We start from the raw sequence: 16,103 nt of genomic DNA, 5'->3' as shown, positions 1-16,103 counted from the left end.
TGTATGTTTCAAAAGAGTCAATGAAACAATTTCTACAACTCCCACTTAAAGAGTATAGTATAAATTTCCACGGCATAGTATTTTCAGTGTCAGTGGGAGTAGGGATAGATTTAACCATTTTATTTGGATTATATTAAGCACCTGTATCATGTATACTAGCATTCTAAAAGACTGCCTAGCTAGTCTTCCCTTTTGATGAGACACCTAGGAAGATATGGATTGCTTTGTGTGAGAGCATTTAAGTTTCTCTCCTCTCCTTGTTACCATAAAAATGGATTATCCTGTGCTGGTGGGTTCTTGAGAATTGTATGAAATATTTGCACGCAAAACTTGGAAGACTAAAAGTTAGAGTTTATTATGGCAGTTACATAGATGAGTCCAGGTCCCTCCCCAGACGTCCAGGCCTCTCCTTTACCCATGAACAATGTCACCACCCCTGTCTCTGCCCAGTCCTGTGAATGACTCCCTGTTTCATTCCACAAAGTCTACTCCTACTTCCTTCTAAGGAAGGGAGGAAGGAAAGAAGGGAAAGAAAGAAATGAGAAAGGGGAAGGAAAGGAACTGAAGATTCATGGGTAACAGCAACTTCCCTTGTTGCCTTAAGAATGCATTTGAAGATGCATATATCCATCTCATACTCAAAAAGTCATCAATTGGAGTTGGCTGTGAGTTATACCCCACTTTCTTTTTTGCTTTATTATATTGTTTTATTTTCATAGGATACTCTAGTTTTTGTAATGGATGTACCTATTACATTTTTTTTCTCTTTGGGTCACACCCAGGCATGCTCGTAGGTTGCTCCTGGCTCTACACTCAGGAATCACTCCTGGCCATGCTCAGGGGACCATATAGGATTCTGGGAATCCAACCCTGGTTGGCCACGTGTGAGGCAAACTCCCTACCCACTGTGCTATCACTCCAGCCCCTATACCCCACTTTTAAGCACTCTCTCTCTCTCTCTCTCTCTCTCTCTCTCTATATATATATATATATATATATATATATATATATTTCCTGATACCAGACACAAAATTTCTCTAGGCTCTCAAAATAAAACTTGTTTGGCCCTAGCATAGGACCATATGCTCTAAGAAGATACAAAGACAAGATATGAGTGGGGAAGGCTGGGTGGAAGTGAGGGAGAAAGTTCTCTTGCCATCAGTTTCTCAATCTCTCTGAAGTTCACAAAATTTCCTTAGTTCAACTTGAATTCCTGGATGTCTATTGGGCTATGCATACACCGACAGTTGTGAGAAAATAACTCAGGTGCATGGTTAAAAACTGGAAATTATAAATTCCTGAAGTATTATAATCTATGTTTGAAAATCACACACTGTTTGATTGGCTCATCCTGGGCTTTAATTATTTCTGTGTATCTATGTTAGAAATGTCCTCAAGAATGTTCCCTATAAAATATTCAGACAGTTATTGAATATAAAATAAGCAAATATTCATAAAATTATTTTGAAGTATAGAAGTTCTTTTATTATGGAAATACCTACTTAGTCATGTTGTGAGTCTAGTAAAGACAATCTGTAGACCTACTGTGGATGTTTGTCACATTATAGATCTTTCAGAAATTGCTAACAGGTAAATTATGGTTCAAGTCTAATACATAGAATGTTCTTTTATTCAGGAAACATTTAAGAAATTCCTATTTGGTGCAATGCCCTGTGGTAAGTATAGAGGATACTAAGCAAAAGAGAGAGAGAGAGAGAGAGAGAGAGAGAGAGAGAGAGAGAGAGAGAGAGAGAGAGCATGCCTGCCTCAACGTTGTGAATGAAATTGGAAAGTCAGACAAGTGAATCAAGATATGTGATGTAGTGTGTTGGATGTGATTGTAGGTCAAAGTAAAACTAGACATTGGATGATCCCAGAGGAGGTGTTTACATGACAGATGAGTACAAGGCATTGATGCAGAGGAATCAGAAAAATATATCCTGGGTATAATAACAACTGACATGAATTTTGAAAGATAAGTAGTAGAGAACTTAGGTGAATTCAAGTTGCGAGACAGCTGTGTTGGGCTCCAGGGGATGTTGCTAGATGTACAAGAACCACCTCAAGGCAGTAATTGAATCACTCCAGGTATGTGGGGGGCGGGGGGGGGGGGTCTGACGTAAAGAGATTTAGTAGAAAAGTTGGGAGAGGCTCTGTTACTACCTGATTCAATATGGATATTTAGTTTCTCTTTGCTTTCATATTTTCCTTTATTTTCTTTTTTGCTTGTTTGTTTGTGCTAGAGATGATCTCAGGACATCAGAAACTTTTCTTTTTCCTTCCTTCCTTCCTTCCTTCCTTCCTTCCTTCCTTCCTTCCTTCCTGCTGCCTGCCTGCCTCCTGCCTTCCTGCCTTCCTGCCTACCTTTCTTCCTTCCTGCTTCCTGCCTTCCTGCCTTCCTCCCTCCCTCCTTCCCTCCCTCCTTCCCTTCTTCCTTCATTTCTTCCCTTCTTTCCTTCCTCCTTCCTTTCTTCCCTTCCTTCCTTCCTTCCTTCCTTCCTTCCTCCCTCCCTCCCTCCCTTCCTTCCTTCCTTCCTTCCTTCCTTCCTTCCTTCCTTCCTTCCTCCCCTCCTTCCTTCCTTGCTTTCTTTTTCTTCATTTCTTTTATTCTTTGAAATTCAAAAATATTAAATCACCATGAATTACAAAGGCACAAAGTTGTTCATAATTAAGTTTCAGGAATAAAATATTTCACCAGAAAAAAAAAGTGGTGTTTAATTTTTCAGCAACATGTGAAAGCCTTCCAAGTCGAAAAGAGAAGCCAAAAGAAATCCTAATTGAGCCCTATATGTGCTATTTACGTACTCTAACAAGCAGAGAATCTGTTCCCAGGGGTATCCCTCAAGTGAGACTCTGAGCTAATGCTCACAAGTGAAAGCAGAAAGATAATCAGTCTAATCATGACCCTGTCTTTGAATAAATTAAAACACAAATGACTTGCCTTTTCAGTAGCATGGTCACTCTATCCCACCCAGAACCTTGGCATGGGCTGTTGACTTCACTCACTAACTCTTTCTTTCACATCTGTAAGGGACCGTCTAGGATGCTAATTTCTTTGTTATAAAATAAAATCTTTATTTATCCGGCAAATTTTTCACTTTCAATTTTCATAACCCGGTAAAAATCTACTCGGCACTAATGTCTTCCACTTTGCAGTACAGTCTTCTTATCACATCTTCCCTTCTTGTTCTATTGGAGAAGAAAACATTTTTAGTTCATCTCTCTTTTTTCTACAGAAAATGGGATTTCAATAAGATTCAAAATTCTTTCCCTTGAAGGGCCAGAGTGATATTACAGTGGTTAAGTTGTTTACCTTGCACACGACTGATGCAGGTTCAATCCCTGGCATCCCATATAGTCCCCCAAACATTGCCAGGACTAATTCCTGAGAGCAGAGCCAGGAGTTACCCCTGATCATTGGTCCAAAAACAAAACAAAACAAAAATAGTGACCTCTTGGTAATAAGGGTTGGAACATTGTATGACTGATACCTGACCGTGATCTGCTTTATAACTCTGCATCTCATGGTGATCCAGTGAAAAAAATAATCAGTTAAAAAGAAGAATTATTTTCCTCATTAGACACATGATGTCCTAGAGAACACGTATGTTTCAATCAGCATTTTCTGGCTGAACAATTTTCGTGAAGAAAATTAATAAAATAGATCGGTAGTCCTCTGAGGCCAAAGTGACCTCAGCATCCTAGAGGTATTTATAAGACACACTTGAAGCTACTTGGTCATTCTGATGTGAGGACTGCCATGGTTTCTGACTTTCCATTACCTCCTCTCATAGCATTAGCGGGTCAGTCAAGATACTGTGTTTCCATGTGCAGATGGAGTACCATACTTAGTCCTATTGCATCTAAATGCAATCACATGGTTGTGGAATGTATTAAACCTTTCCTGGAGAGAAGCAGAATGTTCCTGCCAACATGATACCTGGACATGGAGCTGTGAGTTCCCTCTAACTTGGTTGCAGCACATAACAGCCTTAATTTTGGCTAGAATATATTTCTTTTTCATTTCTCATAATGAATTTTTTTTAAATCTTTAGGAAATAGAAACTGATTACTATATTCCAGGCTTCTTTTATTTAGTAATCATTATAATAAACAAAATTGAGTTTTTTCTAACTGTCTATATAAATTTTATATGCTCTATTCTGCTTATGACTAGTTTCTGAATAATATGTAATTTCAGTTCTTATTTATTCTCTGCCCAACAAACTACTTGGGAGAGATTATTGTGTTCTGGCATAATGTATCATTCTTGGGGGCTTGAATTTTTATTAACTTGTGTTTTTATTTACAATTTTATTTCATTATAACCAGGGACTGTGCTTTATACATAAGTTAAATATATTTTTATGTGCTTATAAAGTTTTGATTATCAAAATACTTTCTTTTTTTGTTAAATCACTGTGAGATAGAGCATTCCAAAATTGTTCATGATTGGGTTTGAGTCATACAGTGTTCCAACACCCCTCTCTCCACCAGTATAATTTCCCAGCACTAATGTCCCCAGTTTCCCTCCCACCCCTTCAAGTCACCCCACCCCCACCCCAGCCTGCCTCTATGGCAGGTACCTCCCTTCTCTCTTTCTCTCTTTCCCTTTCTCTCTCTCAATTAAAATATTTTCTTATAAGCCATATTATTTCCTTAGGATCTTTGGAATCAGAACTCAGTTTTGAATTAGTGGGTGAAACTATATTCAATACCCAGTGTGACAGTTAGAACGATATCACAATCACCACTTAAAGCCCACCTACCTTTGCTTGAGGCATTTTGCTCTTGTTTAGAGACTATGAAGTTCTTAAAGTAGAGGCATAGTTCCTACAGAATAAAGTGGCTAGACATATAAACAAGTTATCTGGGAGTAAAACTTATTAAGAAATGAAAATGCTTGATGCTTATTTATTTCTATGATGTAATTTTTTTACATTCTTAGAAAATTGCCAACAATATCACATCTGAGTTGATTGATATGATTGTAGCATATACATATCTTTGTTATGAAACACCAAGGTAGTTTTTATCTTTCCATAGTAATACATTTTCACCTTTTCTCTTCCTTTTTTTATTGCAGTTACTTTCTCACAGCCTCTTGGAGATTTCATAGCTGATGTGAAATACCCTGTGTCTGACTCTGCCTTTTTCAAACAACATCTCTGAAGCAGCATCTTTCCAAAGACATCAGCTTCCTAAGAGGCTTGTCTAACCACATATTTATGTAGGCCACCTTTCGTCAGAGCAGCTCAGGCTCTCTCAAAGACATTAACTCATGGTTCTTCTGGGACACACGCAGTAAGTCATAATTGCGTTCATTCTGAATGGAGGACTGCTCAGAATGCCAATGTCTAGTGGAAAGTTACCCAAGAAACTGGCTGCTCTTGGGCTGAAATTAGTTTCTGATTTTAAGATCCTAAGTTCTTCATATTAAATGTTGTAATTTTCTCTATTGCAGCAGGAAGCTATTTCTCTTTAAGTGTATAATCACTCATTTTTTTCCAGTGGACAATATTCTTAATCCCTATCATTAGTTATCTTTAAAAAAAAAAAGAAGCTTTGGAAACAAACATGGCTAAGGGAGAAGTCAGTTGGGAAAGAAACGGATCACTAAGTCAGTGATGATTGGAGGGATTGCTCCAGAGGGAGATGTGTGCTGAAAGTAGACAAAAGACCAAACATGGTGAATCCTCGGTATCTGTATTGCAAACCATAATGCCCAAAAGTAGAGAGAGAGTAAAAAGAAAATTCCTGCCGTAGAGGCAGGAAGTGCAGTGGGGACGGTAGAAGAAATACTGGGGACATTGGTAGTGAAAAATGGGTGGAGAGATGGGTGTTAAATCATTGTAAAAGTGAAACTCAATCATGAAAACATTGTTACTGTACCTCATGATGACTCAATAAAAAATAAAATAAAAAAACAAATGTGACCAAATAATAATAAAATAGGACCAGAAACCTGGTCTGAGGTTTCAATGTTATGTGTTAGATAGTTATAATTTGCTTTATGTATTTATTTTATCTATGTTTGTCTTTTTGTTTGATTTTTGGGTCACACCTAAAAATACTATGGGGCTATGCCCTTGGGTGCTCAGGATACTGTGCCTGACAGGGATTGAACCTAGGACTTCATCGAGCACTAGATCACTGTGAACTATTTCTCTGGACCCTCTTTGTTATTTTTACCTAAACCATTCCTAGGTTAGATGTGCTATTACTGTAATTATTCTAATAGATTTAAATGGTATGTTTAAAAATTTTATGTTCAAAATTTATGAATAAATTTGTTTCTTTTATAAGTTAGTAATATGTTCTGCCTCTCCAAGAATGGGTGGATGCTTTATGCAACCATTCTGTTGTACCTTGATGCAACTGAACCAAGTATGTGTGTTTCATCTGAATATAGAGGGACATTGCTCAACTGACACTCTAATCCTGCTGAAAATGAGCAGCAAACCATGGATTTAAAGATAGAGGCAATTGATAGACTTACTATATCAATATAAGAAGATATGCAGAAGCAAGACATATGTTCTGGCTATGTGAGAGGCTACATATGTATTAAAATTAGAAGGTGATCTTGATAACATATGTTTTTTAAATGATATCCATATGAACATCAAATTTGACCAGACCTAAGAAACACAAGAACTATCAAGGACATAAACCCAAGAGAAGCCCCTTCCTTCCTACAAACAAATTTGCATATTTTTAGACATCTCTGAACCTTCACTGTTGCTCAACATTCTGTCTCCCAAACTTCTATCATAAGTGGTTTTAAATATTTATTAATCATTCAATTGCAAGCATATATTCTTGTAATTTTAATTCCCAATAAAATAATATTGCACAGAGGGTAAGGCTTTTGCCTTGCACATGGCGACACAGTCAACCCAAGTTCGATTTCTCTGCCCCTCTCAGAGATCCCGGCAAGCTACCAAGAGTATCTTGCCTGCACAACAAAGCCTGGCAAGCTCCCCGTGATGTAATCGATATGCCAAACACAGTAACAAGTCTCACAATGTTACTGGGCCCGCTCGAGCAAATCGATGAACAAAGGAAGGAGAGTGACAGTGACAGTGATACTTGTATGCAATTGGGTTGAATCTTAAAGTGTTCACATATAGAAGCAGTTAGACTCTTAAAATCAAATCTAGGAAATGCAGTGATAGTTCAAGTGTTAATGCAGTTCTTTGCATACAGAAACCTAGGTACATGGGGCCAAAGAAAGTGCACAATTTGTAAGGTGCTTGCCTTGCATGTGGCTGACTCTGGCTCAATCCCTGGCACTGCATATGGTCCCCTTAGCACCACCAGAAAAAAGTCCTGATCACAGCTGTATATGGGTCACAAGTCAAAAACAATTTTTTTCAACAATGAAAGAAAAGAAATCTAGGTTTTAAACCTTAGCACCATGCAAGAATATGAACACTGTTAGGTGTGCCCCCCCAACAAAAATATTTTTTTAAAAACCATTAAGAGCAATATTGCCCTCATTCTCTTCTTATGACTAATATCTGTCAAACTTTTATTGGGGCAGGTGGTAGCCAGGGGCCAAGTGGGAGTGAAGGCTTGTTTGAGTCACACTCAGCTCTGTTCAGAACTTACTCCTGGCTCTGTGATCAGAATTCTCTCCTGGCAATGCTCCAGGGGCCATATATGGTGCTGGGGATCCAGTGGTTCATGTACAGAGCAAGTGTGTTACCTGCCTTGCCTGCTATATTATCTCTCTACAACTGTCAAATAATTTTACACAAGATGATTGTTTCTCTTATTATTCATCTACCATATATAGAACAACATAAATTCAAATTACTGCAAGTAATTCACAACCTCTTAAATTACTAAAAAGATTTAGCAGGATATCTTTAAAGAAGTTCACTTTGTTCTTCTTAAACCCATAGCTTTTTAAAAGTTGTCTATCAATTATACACTTCCTAAGGGATAAATGTTTTGAAGTTGGGTATTAGAGATGATCATATTTTACTTTACTTTATTTTTATTGATATACCAATGTTTATACAATATTTACAAGTTTCAGGAATATAGCTGACCACATTTTAATCATGAGCCATGGATATTTGCTAAAATGCCTGATCTGCATAATTAATATCACTACTCATACATAGTAATGAGGTACATTCCAACATCAGTTTTCCAGAGACAAAATGCTTTCAGACCAATTATCATATTTTACTCTCAATAAGTTCCAATCTTAAGAGAGTAAAGTGCATCATTAATCCCACATAACATATAAAGAAGCTAAAGATGCATATGTCTAAATGACTTTTTGAAGTCCAGATGATTAAAGAAGGAAGGACTGGCAAGTGATATTTACTGTCTCCATCTTCATCCTCATCTGTTTGGCAATCAGATCTGCCCCTTGGATTCCAGTTCATCTCACACTCCATGAGGCATATGTTTTCTGCCAAGGCCATGCTCATTGAGAACAGAGGCTGAGTTCTATTCACCTTGTATTCTCCGCAGCTCTGCACTGAGATTCTGCTCAGTGAATGCAACTGCATTGAATCATTGCACTAAATTACGCTGAAAGTTCTATGGCTAAATCTTTGGGTTAGCACTGTCTTTTTTCACAAAATTTTCTGAATGAATGAGATTGAGGAATAAAACTGAAGAGTGACTGACAGATTCCCTGCTTCCTTATTCTCTGAGTTTTCCCTTCTCATCGGTTCCTATCTCCTCTCTACTTCTAAAATCCCATTTCTCTTAATTGCTTTCTGATTTTCTGATTCAAGGACCCTGTGTTTGGGTAATAAATATTCAAAGCTTTTATTAAAATCTATTCTACTTTTCTCTGCAAATGGACAATGACAAGGACACATTTGTCTGCCTCTTTTCACACTGCCCAGCGCAACAACGCACAATAGTTTTCCAATAAACACTGACTCATAAAACTTACCGGAAGCTTTAGTATCTGTTTATCTCAGCCTGATGCCAGAGTGACTATCCCTCTAACCTTTTCCCAATGTATCATACTTGCTTGAACAACCATCTAGTTGACTAAATACACAACCAAGCACAGAAGGCATAGACTTCACCTCTGTGCTATTGCCTCTCTCATAGATGGGCAATGAAAAATATTGCACAATTCCCAAACCCCAGGCAGCTATTGTACAGCTCTTCACTGGCATGAGAAGAGCCCTCAGTTCTACCAAATTGGTGCACAGGACTTCCTGAAATCCAAATAGGCCCTGCATGGCAATGGCTCTAGAAATGACATGACTCACATTACCACTAGGTTGTTGAAATTATTTTACTGCAATGCAGCACTCAGCCAGCTCACTCTCTAGGAAATGATGGCTCAGCGCTCAGTGGTGTAGAAAGAAAGGCAGAAAGGAAGACTAATGTTGAGAATGCTTTAGCAGGCTCAGAACGGCATTGCCTGGGCTCTTATAGATGCAGTCCAGACAATACCCCTCGAAGAAAAACAGATAGAGAGAAGAGGAGAGTAAAGATGAGAAAATGAAGGCAGTGGATAAAGGAAAGGAGATAAAAGCAGAGATGAGGATAAAGGGGGAAAGGAGAGGAGGAGAGAAAGAACGGAAGGATGGGGAGAATAAAGGGAGAATGGTGAAGGAAGAGACAAAGCAGGGAGACACAAAATGATGGAAATTGAGAGAAAGTTGGAATGGGAAGAAAGTTTAAAAAGAGAGATAGACAGGTAAGAGAAAATGACTAATAAGACAAAAAGGTGTGAGAACTTTCCAAGCCAGCTCTTTGGAAAATTTCACATGGTTATCAACCTGTCTAGTAAGCATCTCAGTTTCCTCATCTCCAAAATGGAAGTTAGATATTAAGGCTTCTCCAGGCTTTGATGAGTGAGCATAGTTAGCCTTGGTGAGAGGAACTGTGGAGACTGTCAGGAAAAACAAGTAAAGTAGACTGTGACAAAGGTACTGCATTATCTCTACGCCCCCTACAAATGTCAAAATAGAGAAAACTTTCAGGAGTCACTGGTGTCTGGGACTGAAGCTGTATTATTTAACAGGGTTCTGGTCATATCTCTGGTGAGAACTGTTTCTATAACACATTGTAAGCTGCAAAATGCAGAATTGGGATGGTACAATCAAGGTTTTTTGACTTTCAATGCCCAGATGCAGGTAGGGAACATCTTCTGTACAGCTCGGCCATTTCATGCTCGTTCAGCAGACTAATGCCTACTTTTATAGGGGAAAACCAATGAAAGTCAGCTGTATTTATTTCCTCACATCTCCCCAGGTCATCATGATATAATAAAGCTCTCTCTTATGTGATGTTCTTGCATCCTAAAGTTATGCATTAAAAATGTACTTCGAATCTCTTTGTCTTTCTAAATTCATAAATCTACTAAAATTTTGCACATTTAAAGTAAGGACTGAGTGTCAATATCTGAATGTACTCTATTACCCGGAGCCATCAGCTTTTTTATTACTTTTGGTGCATAGTAGAGTGATTTATTATACATTTTAAAGACTGTCATTTATCTAAGATTAAAAATGTATATTTAAAATGAATCTTATTCTAAAGAAGAAAATGAAACTACCAATCCACAAAATAGTTATTTTTCAATATGATCAAATTAAGACTATATGCATATTCCATGGAACTTTAAATGTGAATTGATGTCTAATTTAGTTTAATTGTAAACAAAGAATGTTTTACTAATAAGCTGCACTGAGTGCTGTGATAGAACTCGTCTCACAGTGTTTATTGTTTATTTATTCATTTATTCATGATCGCATATTTAATGTGAAAAAGAGTTGGGATTCCTGCAGTAAGCTTAGGAGAGGATGGAGTTAGAAAGAAGATAATATATCTTACAAATACAGAATAATCAACCATGAGATGATTAAAGGAAAGCACAGGTGTCTTAGTAATGAAGATTCCATCCTGAGCTCAAGTGTCTTGTTTTCTGCTTTTGTATTAAACCCACTTTCACATTTCCTACTTCTACCATTTGTTTCAGTTCCCATTGCCATCATCCAACTGTTGGTAGCACATTCTTTCTTATATTATCAATCCTTGGCCCAAATCACTCCTACAATGCCTAACAGCAAACTAGTAAGAACGTCATCTTGTAAGAACGTTATCATCCCTGAAAAAGAAAAGATATAGTGCAAATCTTTTTCCCTCTGGCCTAGAGTTCTTCTGCTACCTGGCACTTAAATTCTTTGATATTTTTATTTTATTTCTTATTCTATTATCCTTTGTGAAAAGAAAAAACTTTTTTCTGTACTCATTGTGAAATTTTTAAATAATTTAATATTGTTATCACTTAAACTTTAGTCCTTTAATCTCAAAATACAGTGGAGAAGAATAAACTCATGATTATAGATTAAACAACTCTCATTTTTTTATAAGATCTTCCACAGAGAGGGGTTTCCCTACGTCCCATGAAGGAAAAAAAACTCCCGGTATAGTTAAGCTGTTTAATTCTAGATATCAGTGTCATCATAATCAGAAACTTCCCTGGACTAGGTGTACTTCAATCTAGTCTGTACTAGAAATATATATTGTTCTGTATACTTGGTATGGTTTTCACCTGGTCCAGAATTTGGGAGGGGTGGAGAAAAATTTATTTGGATACTACAAAATTCTGTGTCGATAGTTGATTGTTTTGTGTGTTGTCTCTCCATCTCTTTCACCTCCTCAGAGGTTGGAAGAATGAAATATAATTTCTCTTATTCCCCAGAGCACTCAGTTCAAGGCTTTGCACATATCAGATGCTCAACACATATTTATTTAACAAACTATATGTTGAGAAACTGATACCGCCCAGTGATCAAGTAATTTTCCCTATAGTGGTTTTTTTTTTAAAACCATAATTCTACCACAAACAAAGACCTGTAACCAAGGAAACATCTTTCCGTTCTAGCTAAAGCAAATTGTTTCAGTTTTTATAACTGCTTTTCCTAACTTCTCCTCCTCCTCCTCCTCTTCTTCCTCCTCCTCCTCCTCCTCCTCTTCCTCTTCCTCCTCCTCCTCCTCCTTCTCTTTCTCCTTCACCACCTCCTCTTTCTCCTTCTCCTCCTCATCTTCCTCCACCTCCTTCTCCTCTTCCTCCTCCTCCTCTTTCTCCTTCACCACCTTCTCTTTCTCCTTCTCCTCCTCATCTTCCTCCACCACCTCCTCCTCCTCCTCCTCCTTCTCTTTCTCCACCTCCACCTCCTCCTTTTCCTCTACCTCCTCCTTCTTCTCCACTTCTTCCTCTATTTTATCTGTGATTCACTTGGCCAGATAGAAATAAAGAGGGTTGGGGTGAGGAACGGAAAGAGCACTAATACAAACTCACAGAAGGAATAGTGGACCTAAGGCATATACTGGTTCTGACCACTTTTTGCCTACCACTTTTATACGTAAGCCCTAAGAGAACATATTCGCTTTAGTTGCAATGACTCATAAAGTTAGTGGTGCTTAGATTAAGTATTTTGATGCCAATAATCCCAATGTCTATTGAGATAAGTATTGGAGAAATAACCCTATTGATCATCAATTGATGCATTTCTTTTTTTTTTATCTCATCCTGCTTTGACCCATTCCATTGTGATTAGACACTGTTGTCCCTTTTTGAAGCTTCTCACCTAGAGCTATGCTTTAGAACAACTGACTCTGATTATGACCTACTGACTGTGATTTTTTTCTTGCATTACTCCTGATAATTTTCTCCACAGTACAACAATTATGTTAGCAACTTATTACCAAATTTCACCTAAATGTGTTAAGACCCTAGCGCATGTGTAGTGTCTCTGATATTTTTTTATAGACAGGTAATTTCCTAGCTTTCATATGCCTGAGGCATTTACTCTAATTTATACTCCTTTATTTTCAATCAACCCATGATCATCATATCAGTTCGAATCTTCAAATGTAACTCAAAATCATGTTTTAAGTTAATATCAGAAGCCAAGAGAGCAAAAGGAATCTTTGAGCTGCTAGTCTGACACACATCCCCCTCTTCCTCTCATTTTGAAGATTAAAGGGAAAAAAAGTCACAGAGAAGTGAAGTTAGCAAAGTGAATTAAAAGAAAATCTAGGACTAATATTCCAGCATTCTAAAACTCAAATTTATACTCCAATAATTTTAATACAGAAAATAATACAAAACATATATTAATTTGCCATTATTAGATAAAAGAGAATTGCCAAACATAATACAGATTTCTGAAAAGCTAATACCTCAAGTCCAAAGTTTTTGCAAATTAAAGACTGATTTTCATAAGTTTTTGTAAGGTGAACATCAAACTATGACTTACAGAAAAACTGAGTGTTCTTTCCATAAAACCAACAATTCCATCTTTTAATACAGTTAAGGAAAAAGAAAAACTATAGAAGCTTCAACGTTCTAATATTCCATTAAGAATATAAATAGCAGTTAAAGTGCTTAAAGTAAAATTATTTCACCATAATATTAAAGAGAAAAATACTCCACAAAATAGCATTAAGTCAATTTAATAACATAGCTATCAAAAAATGTCAAATCACTAAACTCCAATAAAACTTGTAATGAAATTTTAAAAATAAAATAAAACCTGTTCCATTTCCTGTGCGATAATAAAATTGTTTACACTGATACAAAGGAATGTTATTGGAATATGACTGCAGATTTTTAATCAGTTTTTATAATAAATTCATACTTGAATCAATCAAATGTAAACACAATCCGGAGGTCAAAAAATATACACTAAAAATAAGTCATAATTTTGTGTCAATTTCTCACCTTCAAATCACGAACTTCATGGATTAGTTCTAATAAATTCAGCAATTTTTTCAATAAATAATACTTAAAATAGTATAAATTGTTAAAAATCCATATATATTTCTCATTGGTATTAATATTTAATTTCGCAGCCAAATAAGCCAGAAATATGTCTCGATGTTAGAGTTGGAACATATGAAACTCACTTTGCATATGTGAGGGCTTGAGTTTTATCCTTGACAAAAAAAATAGTATTCTCAGTTCAAAATTATAACCCTTTATTTTTGTCAAGAGAGATAGAAGAGAAACATAAATCCAATAGATTCAAATGCAGGCATCTAATTCCTGAAAACATTCATTGTCCTTCCAAGTTCCATCTTCCTAAATGGTAGGTAAACAGACCACCATATACAAGTAACTGGGGATAGATATTGGTTCAAACATTGAGAAATATGTTAGCTGAATCCTTTTTTACAAGCATGGCAATTTAATGCTTATAAAGGACTATCTCTTTGTTAACAGGGAATCTTGTTGCACAGATCACCCCAAATTTGAATCCATGGATTGTCTTTCACTTGATGAACTCACTGAAGAGAATAAGTGTGTCACAATTTATTTAAGATTAATAATTTTAAAGATTAACTTTAATGATTTTTAAAAATTTGATTCCATTATTTATAAAGTCGACACTACTTCCACTACCCAGCCGTCGCCACACTCCAGGATGCTTTCCGGACCCGCGCGGCCGCAAAGCATCAGATGCATCCATCGAGGACCTGATGGTACAAGCGCGAATGATCAAGTACGACATCATTGGTCTGACCGAGACAAGAAGGCACGAATCTCACCATGCCGTTTTCGACACTGGAGAAGAATTGTTCCTTGGAACATGCGATAAAAGAGGTGTCGGAGGCGTCGGTGTCCTTGTCAACACAAACTTGGCCAAGAGCATTGATTCATTTGAATGCCTAACAACACGAATCGGACGTTTACATTTAAATAGATGTGGCTCACTGCCTGCAGTTTCTATCTTCGTTGTCTACGCACCAACATCTCATTATGATGAAAGAGAAATCGAGAAGTTCCACATGGAACTAGAGAAGTTCTATAAAGAAGACCACACCTTCTACAAGATGATTGTGGGCGATTTTAATGCCAAGATAGGACCGAGAAGATCAGCTGAAGAACTTCACATTGGGACCCATGGCCTAGAATGGAACGAACAGGGTGAGAGACTGTCTGAGTTCATCATGTCGACCAAGACCATTCATGGTAACTCACAGTTCCAGAAGGCAGAATCTAAACAATGGACATGGGAGTCTCCTGGTGGACGATTCCACAACGAAATAAACCACATCATATTCAATCGACGGTTTTGCCTGACTGATGTCGCTGTTGTCCCAAAATTTCGAACGGGATCAGACCACCGTCTCCTTCATGCAAAATTCTACTTCACAGAGCGGGGAGAAAGGGCTGCAAAGTTCAAAAAGAGAACTCCCAGAATGACCACCAACTGGGAACTCTTTGGTACTATTGCGGCAACATGGGAAGATGCCATTGTTGACAACATTGACGAGGAATACGATCGTCTGGTTCAGCACCTCCATGAATGTGCGAGGAACGCCAAGAGAGAGATAGCCACAAAAAATCGCCTATCTTCGAAAACTCTTGAGCTAATTCGCCAGCGTGGTTTGGCGCATGCCTCAGGCAACCGCAAGCTAACGTCCGAGCTCGCAAAGCAGTGCAGAGATGCGATCAAGGAAGACCTCAAAGAGAGAAGAGCAGAAGTACTGGTAGATGCGGCAGAAGCCGGGAAAAGTATTCGTAACGCCTGCCTGTCCTTCGCCAACTACAAGACCAAGATGACTGCCCTCCAACGTCCTGATGGATCCATCACGGCATCCTCCAGAACGGCAATGGAGAAGATTATCCATGACTTCTACTCAAATCTCTTCGATAGCCATGTCCACTTGCCGACATACCAAATTCCACAGGATGGATATGTTGTTCCCAACGTTCTCCCTTCCGAAATCCGACACGCCATTTCGTCGGTAAAGAAACAAACAGCACCCGGCCCAGACAAGGTCAGACCTGAACACCTGAAGAACCTGCCGTCAGTACTCATCAATACACTGGCTCGGCTCTTCACTCGCTACCTGTCTGAATGCAAGGTTCCGTCCCAATGGAAAACCAGCAGGACCGTACTACTGTTCAAGAAGGGAGACATCCATGACATTGGCAACTATCACCCGATCTGCCTATTGTCTGTCATCTACAAGTTGTTCACTCGAGTCATCCTAAATAGGATTGGCAGAACACTAGATGAAGGACAACCATGCAAGCAAGCCAGGTTCCTCAAAGGATTCAGCACCATCGACCATATCCACACGATAAACAAGCT

The sequence above is a fragment of the Sorex fumeus genome, unplaced genomic scaffold, assembly GCF_029834395.1.
Source record: "Sorex fumeus unplaced genomic scaffold, SorFum_2.1 ptg000006l, whole genome shotgun sequence".
NCBI classification, from domain to species: domain Eukaryota; kingdom Metazoa; phylum Chordata; class Mammalia; order Eulipotyphla; family Soricidae; genus Sorex; species Sorex fumeus.
The sequence above is the reverse complement of the archived record's forward strand: the minus strand, read 5'-3'. Positions refer to the sequence as shown.